The sequence below is a fragment of the Meles meles genome, chromosome 8 (genome assembly GCF_922984935.1).
Source record: "Meles meles chromosome 8, mMelMel3.1 paternal haplotype, whole genome shotgun sequence".
NCBI classification, from domain to species: Eukaryota; Metazoa; Chordata; class Mammalia; order Carnivora; family Mustelidae; genus Meles; species Meles meles.
Window position 1 is genome coordinate 78,966,538 of NC_060073.1, and position 14,960 is coordinate 78,981,497.

Sequence of the window (14,960 nt, forward strand, 5' to 3'; positions counted from 1 at the left end):
TTTCCCCACCTATATCTGCATCTTGAAGCATTTTGACCCATTTCTCAAATTGTTCCATTTTTGTCTCCATTCCTTTTTTTTTTTTTTTTTTAAAGTAAGCTCTACATGCAATGTAGGGCTTGAACTCATGACCCTGAGATCAAGAGTCACATGCTCTGCTAATCCAGCCAGGTACCCCTTGTGTCCATTATTTTACTTGTTAAATTCTAATGAATTTTTAGCCAATTATGCCCATTTCATACGGTCTTTAATAAGAAGATTTGGGGGGCGCCTGGGTGGCTCAGTGGGTTGGGGCCTCTGCCTTCAGCTCAGGTCGTGATCCCAGTGTCCTGGGATCGAGCCCCGCATCGGGCTCTCTGCTTAGCAGGGAGCCTGCTTCCTCCTCTCTCTCTCTCTCTGCCTGCCTCTCTCCCTACTTGTGATCTCTATCTGTCAAATAAATAAATAAAATCTTTAAAATAAATAAAATTAAAAAAATTTAAAAAAAAAAATAAGAAGATTTGGAACAGCCTTAATATCTAACAATAAATAATAACTTGGAACAAACTGGCACAAAAATTAGAACAGCCTAACAAGCCGAGCAGGAACAAGTGCCTTAAAAATAGAAAATTCTAGAACATTTTTTTTAGTGTTCCCTTAATTATTTGTACTGCCCTTCCTTCCTTCCTTCCTTCCTTCCTTCCCCCTTTCCCCCTTTCCTTCCTTGTTTTCTCTTACTCCAAACCAGTGCAAGTTCTTTACAAAGAAGAAAATGAAGACAGGGAACAGAAGGTCATAAAGAACTCCTATATGTCTCCAAAAACAGTTATTATTATTATTAATATTATTCTTTCATATCATTCTATGTAGATATCCATTAACACATTTTTTAAAGGAGAATCTTTATGAATTCACTTTTGGGAATTCTTAAAAAATATTACTCCAGTAGGGCACCTGGGTGGCTCAGTCGTTAAGCCTCTGCCTTTGGCTCAGGTCAGCCTTCAGCTCAGGTCATGATCCCAGGGTCCTGGGATCGAGTCCCGCCTTGGACTCCCTGCTCAGCGGGGAGCCTGTTTCTCCCTCTCCCTCTCCCCCTGCTTGTGTTCTTTCTCTCACTGTCTCTCTCTATCAAATAAATAACTAAAATCTTAAAAAAATATATTACTCCAATAGATGACTACTTTCTCATGAAAAGACAAAAACAAAAAAGGCATCCAAAACAAGGCATGAAAGTTCCCTTCACTTCACAACTGACATTCCCAAATCTCTTCTACCTTTAAAATATCACTTCTTTAAATATGTAGGGGACATTTTCAGCACTTTATATTCAAATAATCTCTATTGAGTCCCCTTCTGTGATCTTCCCTGATGATTTCCTTTTTACGGCTTCTGTTCTGGCAGCCCTCTGTTTGGCCCATGGGATTCTACAAGATTCAAGCACCTTTTCAGGCTTCAGGAAATCCTGCACTGTTTGCCAAATGCGCCCTTTCGTTTTGTGCCCTACCTGCCTGGCACTGAATTAGCAGTTAAGTTTAGGGAACCCACAATCCGCTAGAGCCAGAACAGTACAGATTTTAACTCCAATCCCAAGCAGGAAGAGACATCGGAATAGAGAATTTACAGTTTATTGGTGAATATTTCCTTAGTGTAAATACCTTTTCTTCCCCCTTCAACCTCTTTATGGTAAAAGATCCAGATGATGGAGACTCCCTGTATATGTACAAATACATATATGTAGATGGGAGGAAGAGATATAATGGGATCTAACTGTCCAGAAACTTGCCATGTTTGCCCAACTATCTATCTTAGACGTCTTAGCAGTTAGTGCTATATTCTTAATGTTTGCGTTGTTTTCCATACGACGGTCATTCCATAATTTATTTAATCACGCCATTATTGATGGACTGTTTTGCTGTTTGGGTATTACAGATAATGCTCCCATGCATATCCTTTTGCCAAAGTGCACATGTGTTAGTATTTCTGAAGGATAGAATTCTGGAAGCAGAATTTTTGAGTCCAAGAGTGTGTCCCTTTTTAAGTCCGAGAATTTCTCCTATTTTAATTTGCCTTCAAAATGGTTTCACCAAATAATAATCCTATCAGTAGTTACACATAGTATGTAGAAAACAATGTAACTCACTCTGTCCACCCAGTCGATGGAGTTGGCCCCATGTTCCAGAGCCATGGCAGCTCTAGATTCTCTGGAGATTCTAGGTTGAAGACTGCTATAGCAGGCTCCCACCACCTTGAGAACTGACCTCGTAAATCTCTACTTCCGTAGACATGTCATGTGTGCTACTCGTCTGTGGAGCAGGGCGCACAGAGGAGGGCCGACAGCTGGTGGTAGAACCACCAAGAACTCATTCTCTCTGAAACACTAAATATCCAGCTCTCAAGCCCTCCACTGGGACAAGGTTTTCCAGGAAAGATAGACATTACCAAGAAAAACATAAACAGATTCTATAAAGACTGAACACTGAGGGTCCTCTACCAACAGGACATATCTGAACAACCATTTTTCTGCAACAGTCAGCCTTGAAGTTGTTTATCTCTGTGCTATAGAATAACTCAAAGGAATCCTTAAAACATGAAGCTCCATATGAGCTTCCATCAGTCAAAAACAAAGAAGGACCATTATGTATCGCTTTGGAAGCTGTGGAATTAGGGTCTACCTCCTTGCTCCTCAAATTGTGGTCCACAGACCAGCCCCATCTATCTCACCAGAGAGCGTGTTAGAAATACAGAATCTCAGACCCGTGGAGTCAGAATCCGCACGTTAACAAGTTTTCCAGGCAATTCAAATGTATGCATATTCATGTCTGGGAAGTGCAGCCAGATTCTTGACTTGGACTCTGATACGTACTAGCCATGTGAACTTGAGTGAGTTACTTAATCCCCCTGTACTTGACCTGCATAATCTAGAAGATAGGTAGCTTACAAGAACACAGTGAGGCAGTGCATGCAAAGAGCTTGGTACAATGGCTGACACATAACAAGCACTCAAATAGTAGCCACATACTGTTTTTCCTAATTTCCATCCAGGTTCCACTGTGCAGAGGAGCTTTAATCATTTGCAGGGGTCCCATCTCGTCTGGTTACTGGAGAAACAGTTCAGTTCATAATGATTGAAACTATTAATAAAAAAGAAAAATCCTTTGAGTTCAAGCTCAGGCGTTCTCTGGAGTCATGGTTTCTGAGAACACTCTTCGGTGCATGATCAAGCCTCGTGTTGAAATAAATGTGTTTTACTCAGAGGGGAGGGATTGAGCTTTGAAGCGGCTGCCTATGGCTATCGAGGCTCACCGTTCCTCTCGTCCTGGCATTTCCTAATGAAGCTGAGTCCCTGATCAATGCCAGGTCCTACTTCTTGAGAGAGAGATTTTTAAGGCTGTATCATTTCTGTGACCCAGAAAGAATTGGCATTTAACTGGGTCACGATGGAATTCAGTGACAGGTGATGAGATGTTGGTGAGGGGGAAGGCTCATGGTGGGCATGTTTGTTCTAAATGGTAGGAAATTAACTCTGAGAAGAATGAGATTAAAATGACCAAAAGGGCAGCAACTTCAAGGACAAAACTGAAAAGCCGTGATAAGATTTACCATGTAAATAATTCACCTAGCACAGAAAAAAGCTCAGGCTCTGAGCACAAAGGGACTTCTTCACATTCCAGAATATAATTAATTAAGAATTCAGGATACAAGGTAATTAGAGGAAACGTAACCTGGAGGCATGCTGCTGAATTATTCTGATCATTTTTAACAACGCGAAAATTTAATTTTCCCATCATGTGGCATAGATTTTAAATTTGGGTAATGTGAAGAGGAGTGTTCATACAGTGCAGTCAGCAAATTAAACTATTTCTTTTGATTTGATTTTCCAGCAAAAATCAGCATCACGTGATTGAATCTAAATCATGGACTTGATTGTCAGAGCTGGAAGATACTTGAGAGGAAAATGTACAAATTACAGTTGAGTCTCCTATCTTAACACTAAGCTGCCTGTGTTGCTCCCTTTGGTGTGTGTGTGTGTGTGTGTGTGTGTGTGTGTGTGAATCTATTGCATTATTTGATGTTATGTTCTGGGGCAAGGGGGATGAATAAATTATTCCTATATATAATGGAGGCGATGTCAAGCTACCAACAAATTACACTCACTTTCTTTGACAGGAGGAGGCTGTCAGCACTTTTTAGTCTCCAATTAGTACTCATGGAGTTAAAAGTGAAGAGCCAAATTTATTTTTTCTGATGAACCCAGCATTCGTCGATGCTGCAATCTATTGTACTTGAATGACCCATTTTTCACATTATTTCAGGCATTGCTTATTTAAATATTTCTAAGTCTACTCATGATGCTTTTTATTAATGCGTCAATTATCCAGTGTGCATTTTCAGGCTATTACAGTGATTTCCCAAATATCTATTGCCTCATTTTGTACCTATAAAATCCCTACTTTAATTGCGCTATCAAGATTTCCGAAGGCCTCACCCAAAGCATAGTTTTGGTTTCAGAGAGACTGGGTTTGACTCCTTCTATTGCAGGTTGAAATGTGTTCCTTAAAAAGATATGTTAAAGTCCCAGCCTTGGGGTGCCTGGGTGGCCCAGTGTTTTAAGCGTTGGACTCTTGATTTTGGCTCGGTCATGATCTCGTCGTCCTGGGATCAAGCCCTGCATCTGGCTCCTCACTCAGAGGAGAGTCTGCTGGAGATTCTCTCTCCCTCTTCCTCCACCCCTTCCTGCCTGCTCCTTCCCCCTCTCTAATAGATAAATAAATCTTAAAAAAAAAAAAAAATCCTAGCCTTGGGAACCTAAGAAAGTGACCTTCTTTGGAAATAGAGTCATTGCAGATATAAGCAAGTTAAAATAAAGTGACACTGGCTTAGGGTGGTCCCTAACCCCATAGAACTGTTGTCTTCAGAAGAAGAAGGAGGAGGACAAGGGGGAGGAGAGGGAGGAGGAGGGGGTGGGGATGAGGAACTGGAGGAGGGGGAAGAGGAAGAGAAGGAGGAGGAGGGGGAGGAGGGGGAGGAGAAACCACACACACAGAAGGGAGAACGCCCTGTGGAGGTGGAGGTGGAGACAGATTGAAGGGACAGGTCTCAGGCCAAGGAACCCCAGGGATTGTCATAACCACAAGAAACTAGGAGAGAGGGTCAGACCAGATCTTCCCTCAGAAAAGTCCAGGAGAAACCAACCATGCTGACACTTGGATTTTGAAAACTGACGTCAACTGACCAAATCTACAGAGCTGGGGTGGCGGGTATGCGAGAAGCCTCCAGCGGGTGCAAACAGTGTAAGTGTCGCCACATGCCGTTTCCAGCCTCAGTTCAAGGAGGCCTGGACGCAAGAAGCCAGGTAGAGAAAAACAACCCGGGCCCCCTCAGACAAAAAGGCCTCATCCGTTTTTCCTTTTTGACTGACAAGCAACAAAAGCAATACGAAACAAGCTCTAAATAAGGGGAGATAATATGAAATAAGAGGAGACTTCACCATCCCTCTACCACCCCAGCGATCTCTGTTTTTATTTCCATTTATTTTATTTTCCATCATTACTTTGCAGGAACACAGACGTTCATTTGCATAATTTCTCACAGCTGTAATTGCAATATTGACATCATTTTTACATTCCAATCCTATTCTTTCATTCTGTGTATTTAGGTATTTTTCTTGCATTTGAAAGTCATCATATTTAAGTTGGAATGATTTGCTTTCCTTATATTTGAGGTCCCCGGATGAGTTCAAGGCAGATAGAACTTCTCCTAAGCTTGGAGAGCTGATGGGGTAGAAGTAGGAACCCTTCACCTGCTGAGGCTGGTCATCATGGAAGCCCCCTTCTCCTGGCACATCCCCAGATGGTGGCCTGTCTACCAGGAGGGAAGTCTTATGTAGAGAATGAAAGGCCTTGGAAGACCTGGAGGACAGGGTCCAGTCCCCTGCTGGTCACAAGGAATGGATGCTTTCTAAAATGTCATGCCTTCCTCTCCAGAGGCAATCACTGTCCTGGGAGGACTTTTTTGAAAATGCTTTTGCTGAGAAAACACAGCACACTCTTGGGCATTTGGTTTATTTGTGGTGGCAGAAGGAAGTTTTGGAGCTCCGAAACACCCCTAAGCCACCCCTTGGTTTGCCTGCCAATCACCTGTGTAGCCTCAGGGGCTGTCTGAAGAACCAGCCCTTTGCTGGCACCATCACTAGACCACGAACCCTCACGCTCCTTCGATTAGTCAGGGTTACCAAGAGAAACAGAACCAACAGGAAGTGTGAGTATGTAGAGATTTATTTTAAGGAACTGGCTCAGGTGGCTGTGGAGGTTTTGTGGCTCCAAAGTCTTACGAGGCGGGGTTAAGTCAGGTCAGGAGTCTGGAGGCTCAGGGAAGAGCTTCTGTTCAAGTCCAAATGCAGTGTGCTGACAGAATTCCTTCTTGCTCTGGGGAGATCAATCTTTGTTCTCTGAAGGCCTTCAGCTGGTTAGATGAGACCCACCCATATTATGGAGGGGAGTCTATTTTACTCAAAGTCCACTGATTTAAATGTTAATCTCGGGGACCCTGGTGACTCAGTTGTTAATCATCTGCTTTCAGCTTAGGTCCTGGGACTGAGCCCAGCATCAGGCTCCCTGCTCAGGGGACACCCTGCTTCTCCTTCTCCCACTCCCCCTGCTTCTCCCTCTCCTACTCCCCCTGCTTGTGTTCCCTCTCTGTCTCTTTCTCTCTGTCAAATAAATAAGTAAAATCTTTAAAAATAATAATGATAACAAATAAATAAATAAATGTTAATCTTGTCTAAAACACCTTCAGAATATAACATTTGAGAAGCACCTTGTGGCTTAGTTGGTAGAACATGAAACTCTTGATCTCAGGGTTGTGAGCTCTAGCCCCACAGTGGGTTCAGAGATCACTTAAAAATAAAATCTTTTTAAAAAGAAAATAGTATTTGACCAAAATAGTGTTTGACCAAATACATTTTTATTTTAATGGTAAAAGTAATCTATACATATTTTAAATCAGAAGACAAAGAAGAGGGGCACCTGGGTGGCTCAGTGGGTTAAAGTCTCTGCCTTCAGCTCAGGTCATGATCCCAGAGTCCTGCGATCGAGCCCCGCATCAGGCTCGCTGCTTGACGGGGAGCCTGCTTCCCTTCTTCTCTCTCTGCCTGTCTTTCTGTCTACTTGTGATCTCTGTCAAATAAATAAATAAAATCTTAAAAAAAAAAAAAGAAGACAAAGAAGAAAGCTAAAATCTTTCCTATCTCCAACACACTTCCCATATATATATTAACATAGAATACTAATCTCAAAAATAATAACTTGATGCACATCCTTCCAGCCTTTTTTCTATAATGAGATGTAAATGTTTGAAACCTGTTATACAAATACAGGATCCAACTGCACACACTCTTCTGAAATTTGCTTTTTCCATTTCATGGGACTCCCTGGACATCTTCCCATAATCCATACATTCTTTTAGCAGCTGCATAAATACTTTGCTGTATGGAAGCACCCTAATTTACTTAGTAGTCCTCTTAGTGATGGATATTTTGCATTATTTGCAGTTTGGGACCATCACAAACAACACCGCAGTGTATATTGTTGAACATATCTTAGCAATTCTGTGCAAGCCTATTATACAATAAAGATCTAATAGTGAAAAAGTTATATCAAAGGATATACCCGCTGATATTGTTGGATATTATCAAATTAATAGATGCTTAAGAAGTGCTCTTCGAGTTGGTTTGAAAAGACAGAGTCCTAAAGCAAAGACCAGCAGAGAAGGAAAGGAAAGAGAAAAGGAAGGAAAGAAGAGAGATTAGGAAAGACGGTAGAAAATGTTTTGATACTAATTGCATTTGGCTGAGCTGCTGCTGTAGACAATATATTGTATCCATGAGACAAGTTCCAAGAAGACAGGGTTGTTTTGTCCTTGATACAACCCAGCCCAGCCTGATAAAAAGAAGATGCCCGATAGATAAATATTTGTTGGATAATGGTATAAAGAAAACCAAGACCCACTGAGTTTAAGGGAAATAAGATATGAAAAAGATACTGTGCGTCTTGGGCACTCAGTACACGGTAGTTGCTTTTATAATAGCAGATACAAAATCATGCTGGCACAAAGCATTAGAATAGTGAGTAAATCCCAGTTTGCTGCCTGCAGAGCACATGACCTCCCATTGCCTCGTATGGGGTGTCCTTGGTGGAGGGACATCATTTAGAAAAAGTGGGATTCAGCTTCCATGCTTGGATTGAAATCAACATCAGGACATGGTCAAGTACCCAGGAATGGAATATTTTGGAGTAAGCCTGGCAAGGGATCCCGAAAGACTTGAGGGTGGCCCCGGGCTTCATTTTTGTTCCTGAGGCTCTGGTTGCTAGCTTTATGTGGCTCAGAGGGAGGAGCACAAATGTTTTCTTCTGTACAATTTCCTCCTACAATGAAGCCACCCATTCTCATCATGGTATTAAAGAAAAGTGGCACGAGGGCTGTATAGGTTCCGCCACACGCCCTGTAGCTGTGGCAATTACACCATTTTGGATAATTGTCTTGTAATTGCTGCTGTGATTTAAAATCTAATGCTATCCTCCAATTGTTCTGATGTCTTTTCATGAATAATGCAATCGTCCCCGGAGCCCTCTGCCAGTTTCTCATTCAGATTGGCCCTGTGTTTGAGTTATGCAAACATTGTCTTACCAACCATTGTCTCACAAAGCTAATGTGGCGGAGACAGTACAGGGAATAATTAGGACTTGGCTAATTATGGGAAATGGGAACGTGAGTGAGTAAGGTAGGAAGTTTTTCCTCTGAAAATATTTCCAAGCCCCAGTTGGCCTGTAGGTAAACAGGAGGAGGGCGGATTTATCTTGGAGGGCCTGAGTCTACTGCTTTCTCCAAATGCTGGGCATGCTTGTTCTGTCTGATGAGGCAAGATCTTCCTTTTCAGAACAGAAGGCAAACAGATTTTTCCATAGGGTGACTTCTCTCAGTGGTGGTATGTTGTCATCAATGAATGCAAACAGCTCTGTAAACATGAGCTGGTGTCTCTCCCTACAAGGCCAAAATACCAATTGTTTAAAAGAATGGGCAATGACAGCTTGGGTGTCTGTTTCTGGAATCTGGGCCTTGGTTTAATAGAACCAGAAGAAATCAATTCTGTGTTCAGACAAATGACAACAGAGTCATTTTAGACTTTCAGTTTAGCTTCTAGCCAGGGAAGGGACCCTCCGTCTGATGGAGACTTGATCATTAATTTCCGTGTCAGTGACATGAGACCTGCACTTCTGGGCCCTCTGAGCTCTAATGAGAGGCGCAGTTTCCCTGACCACCTAGCAGTGAACGGTGGTATCAGGTCACGTCTAGCCACTGTGGGGTTTTGCATTAGGGCCCAACTTAAGTTTCTGAGTCAGCTCAGAGCCTGCGTTTCTCATTTAGAGGAAAGGCATTCTCGTGGGTACGTCATGGCTCCCCACTGCCCTCACATCGAGGCCCACCCATCTTGGCATTCCCCATCGGCACATCCGCCATACTGTCCTCCCAGCTCCTGCTCCCTTCTGAGCCTTTGTACATGCTTTTCTTTAGAGGTTGATATTTCCAGGAACTGTTTTAATTCCTCAAGCTCTGTTGTTGGCCCCTTGCGTTCTTCCATAGTCTCCCGAGGTTAGCCATACCAGAGGTTTCTCACGTGGTATTACGGTGTTCTATTTATGTATCTTCTTTGCCAGACTAGGAGGTCTGGGTGGGCAGGACTAATGGTCCCACCCACGTCAACCATGTCTGTGATCAGTGGACATCTGGAAAATAACAAGATGAATAAATCAATAGTGATTCCCTGTCCTCCCGGTCTTCATAGTTGAGGTAAGCAGGGTTTCCTCAGTGTCCAGGGTCCGGGGTGAGCAGCTACAGTCTAGACTGCTCAGAGGCCCGGCCCAGTGATTTCCGGGTGTCGGCCCAGGGCCCCCTTCTAGCACTCACAGAACACCGAAGGAGCATGTTGGGAGCTGCTGAGCTTCCCCGCATGGGCCTGGGGAGATGGGCTTTCAGATGCCTAGACCGGAAGAGTCTGACAGAAGAACAGACTGGAATCTGGCAGCCAGGGAGCCTCCCCGTGTGTCCGAGACCATTGGGTCACTCTGCCGCAGGGGCTGTCGGGAACAGAGACAGGGGTGGGGCGCGGCAGGCTTCCCCCTGAGAGGGTGATCTAGGGACAGTGAGGAAACTTCCAGCACTGATCTACCCCTAGAGGGAAAGCTGCTGCCCCAAAGCAAGACAGGATTTCCCCAGAAGAGGGTGGGGATGCTGGATCAGGCAGGAGAGATCCAGGAGACGGTGGGCCCAAGGACTTCACCGTGCATTCCGATGTGATCTATGGTCTGTAGGATGGTTTATTCTACACAGTAGAGGGGAGTGTTTAATATCTGAAGTCCCCTCATTGGGACGACACCCTTGAGAGGTGGTTGTTTAATGTCCCACAGGGGCAGAGGGGCTGTGGGTGGGGGGTGGGATGGCTGTCACCGGGAGCCTCGGGCAGGCCTCAACCTTATTTATCTCCAGTTAGCACCAGGGAGTTTTGTTGTTTGTCCTAAGGGATTTTAGAAGAGATTTTTCAGTGAAATGAGTCCAGGTGGTGTCTCTAACATATGAGTTACTACCGAGGCAATTTGCTGGTTGAACAAGGGAGCCCAGAAGGGGCTAGAAGTCTCTACCCTTTGAAGTGGCAGCCAGGGCCTCAGGACTCCATCCTACATGGACTCATTTTCAGAGGATCCTGTCCTGCACTAGAAGCCTCGCTCGAGCCCACCACCAGATACCGTCATCTCCCTGCGTGCAAGCTGTTTGTCGGGTTTGCAAGGACAGATTGCTGAGACTTGAAACTGCACAGCGGTCATGCCCATTCTAGGCCTTTCAACGGAAGCATGTGGGGCAGAATTCCGCCTGAGGCTTGCCTCACTATACCCACCTGTCTCAGGGGTGGGCGTGGGGAGATCAAACAAGAGGACACATCTCACACCTGACAACAAAGAACCTCATCATCATGACTGAGAGAGAGGCCTCAGATCCGTTTGCAACACTGTGTTAAGGACTAAACGAGGGGGACCTAGACCAGCAGGAATATTTCTCAGGCCAACTGGCAAAGCTCTTATGTACGGGTCTGAACTGCAACAGTCAGACTTAGGTGCAAAATCTCAGCTAATCCTGGCAGCCCTTGGCATCACTGCACAGAAATGTTATCAGAGTTTCTAATGAGACAAGATTCTCCTCCTACCAGCCACATTTCCTCCCATCCCTGTGAAGAATTACTGAGCAGAGAACACAGCACTTGGGAGGGTTAATAAAGATATTTTTAGTTTTCCTTTCTTTTCTCTTCTTTTTTTTTTTTAAAGATTTTATTTATTTATTTGACAGAGATCACAAGTAGGCAGAGAGGCAGGCGGGGGGAGGGGAGGAGGGGGAAGCAGGCTCCCTGTCCAGCAGGGAGCCCGATGCAGGGCTTGATCCCAGGACCCTGAGATCATGACCTGAGCCGAAGGCAGAGGCTTTAACGACTGAGCCACCCAGGTGCCCCTAGTTTTTTCAAATTGAATTTTTCAAATTGAATTTTTCAAAACATTTTTAAGAAACAAGCCTCAGAACCGTGATCATTCTTGAGAATGAAGAGTGAGTTGGCTTTCACACTCATTCTCAGACTTCAACACACATGTTGACACTCATTCATTCACTATTCAACAAATATTTATTGAGGACTTATCAGGGACCCAGACCCAGCAAAGTTACGATCTCAGTTCCCTGAATGCTTTCAGCAAAGCTGTGGAGGTGAGTTACAGAATCCTTAAGAAAGAGTTCTGAGGGCAAAAGGGATAGTCATTTTGCAAGGTCGCAGGAGGGAGTGGGGAAGGGCAAAGCGGGTGATCTGCACTCTCTCCCCACCAAAGCTTTGCTACAAGCCTGTCTCCCCAAGCCAGGAAGGATGGCCTTTGATGATACTGACTGGCTTGAGGTGCTCCAGGTCCTGTCAGGCAGATCTGTGCTGACAACAGCTAGAACTTGGCGGTTTCCCCAGGCTCACAGACAGCTGAGTTTCTTGATGCCTGATGTGGTGACAGCTCTGATAGGCCATCCTGCTATTATTTCTAGGTTTGTGCAGGGTCTGGGGTTTCCCTAGATAGTCACACTTGAGAGGGAGCCGACTTTACAGGCACGGACACGTAATGTGATTGATCAGTGAGAAGAGACCACCACACTCCTAGTCTAAATCTTGAACATCAAAGTCTCAGGAAAGGGCAGGGAGTGATCTTCCCAAACTGGCTTCAGAAAAAAGACTGCATGGGAAGAAGTAAAACTTTCACTGTTTGCTGATGACACGATACTCTATATAGAAAACCCTCAAGACTCCACCAAAAAAAAGCATTGGAACTTATCAATGAATTCACTAAGGTCTCAGGATATAAAATCAGTACATGGAAATCTGTTGTATGTCCATACATTTATAACAAAGCAGCAGAAAGAGAAATCTATAAAACAATTCCATTTATAATTACAACAAAAATAATAAAATACTTGGGAATAAACTTAGTCAAGGAGGTGAAAGACCTGTGAAAACTATGAAACATTAATGAAAGAAATCAAAGATGACAAAAACAAATGGAAAGATATTCCATGCTTATGGATTAGAAGAGCAAATGCTGTAAAAATGTCCCTGCTACCCAAAGCAACTACAGATTTAATCCAATTCCCACCAAAGTACCAACAGTATTTTTCACAGAACTAGAACAAGACTCCTAAAATTTGTGTGGAACAAAAGACTCTGAATGGCCAAAGCAATCTTGAAAAAGAACACTGGAGGTATCACAATCCCAGATTTCAAGATACACTACAAACAAACAAACAAACGAAAAAACAAAAATAGACACATAGATCAATAGAACAGAATAGAGAGCCCAGAAATAAACCCATGTCATTTCATCTTCTGCAAAGAAGCCGAGAATATGCAAGAGGAAAAAGATGGTCTCCTCAACCGGTGGTATTGTGAACACTGGACTGCAACATGCAGAAGAATGAAACTGAACCACTTTCTACATCATACACAAAAATAAACTCAAAATGGATTAAGGACCTAACTGAGACCTAAAACCATAGAAGAGAGCACAGGCAGTAACTTCTCTGACATTGACCATACCAACTTCTTTCTAGATCTGTCTCCTGGGGCAAGGGAAACAAATATAAAAATAACCTATTGAGACTCAAAATAAAAGGCTTCTGCACAGCAAAAGAAAAAAAATCAACAAAACTAAAAGAACCTATGGAATGGGAGAAGATATTTGCCAATGACATAGCTGATAAAGAGTTAATATCCAAAGTATATAAAGAACTTATACAACTCAACACCAAAAAGCAAATAATGCAGTTCAAAAATGGGCAGAAGACATGAATAGGCATTTCTTCAAAGACAATCACATGGCCAATAGACCTATGAAAAGACACTCAACCTCACTCATCATCAGGGAAATGCAAATCAAAACCACAATGAGATATCACCTCACACCTGGCAGAATGACTTAAAATAAAAAACACAAGAAGCAATAATGTGGGTGAGGACGGGAGAAGTAGGAACCCTCATGCGTTGTTGGTGGGAATGCAAACCAGTGCGGCCCCTGTGGAAAACAGTACGGATGTTTCCCAGAAAATTAAAAATAGAACTACCCTCTGACCCAGTAATGCCAGCACTGGATACTTACCCAAAGAATATGAAAATACCAATTCAAAAAGATACCTGTTCCCTATGTTTATTGCAGCATTATTTACAATAGCCAAGTGATGGAAGCAGCCCAAGTGTCCATCAACTGATGAATAAAGATGTGGTGTATATACATCTACACAATGGAATATCAGTCAGCCGCAGAAAATAATGAAATTTTGCCACACGCAAAATTGGATCTAGAATTTAATACTAAGTGAAGTAAGTCCATCAGAGAAGGCAAATACCATAGGATGTCACTGATATATGGAATTTAAGAAAGAAAACCAACCAAGAAGAGACAAACTAAGAAACAGATTCTAAACCTCAGAGAACTGAGGTTACCAGAGGGGAAGGGGGTGAAAAATGAGGGAAATAGCTGAAGGGGATTAATGGTAATATACAATGATGACCACTGAGTAATGTATGGAAGTGTTGAATCATATTGTATGCCTGAAATATAACACGGCATGTTAACTATACTGGAATTAAAATAAGAAAAGATTCCACAGTTCTCCCAGACCCTGACACATTTTAAGTGTAAAACTAATGGTTTTCCCAATAGATAACTAATGGCAATCACATAATTGACTTCATTACCCTCCAGCAGGAAAGATCCATATGCTTGTCCTAGCTCCTCCCAGTAGATGCTTATGGGCAGGGGATTCTGCTTCCATGTTTTAAGTAATCCCCTGATTACTTGAGCCTCTCCCTTCTTTGCACACCAGCATCTTAATTGGCAATTTGCCCCTGCCTTTCATAGAAGCTCTACCATTCCACCTTTCACAGATCTACCATTCCAAATCCTCAGGCCCCAAACCCAGATATCAGCTTTGACTTCTACATACCACACATGCAATCTTTACGAATGCATCAGTTTGTAAAGATTTTTGGAAATTCTACAAAATATATGGAACTTCTCACCACTTAACTACCCCCTCATCCAAGTCACCACTTGCTTGGATTTTTGGAACAGCCTCTGCTATGCTGTCTTTCATGGTCTCCTCCCCAACTCTACCATTCTCTTGGCTCACTTTCTTCAGCATTTGATGTTTGCCTCTATCTCTAACGATGTCAAGGCCATGGGGTGAGAACAGCATCTGGCTCATGCTAAGTGCTGGTATTGGATAAATGGACAAGGAACACACTCCCAGCTGACCCTGGGGACCTGACTCCCAGTGTATGTTGAACAAGCATATAATTTAGCTTAAGGTCCATTAGATGTTATCCTGTTCCATGTAAAAAGTTAGGGAACAAA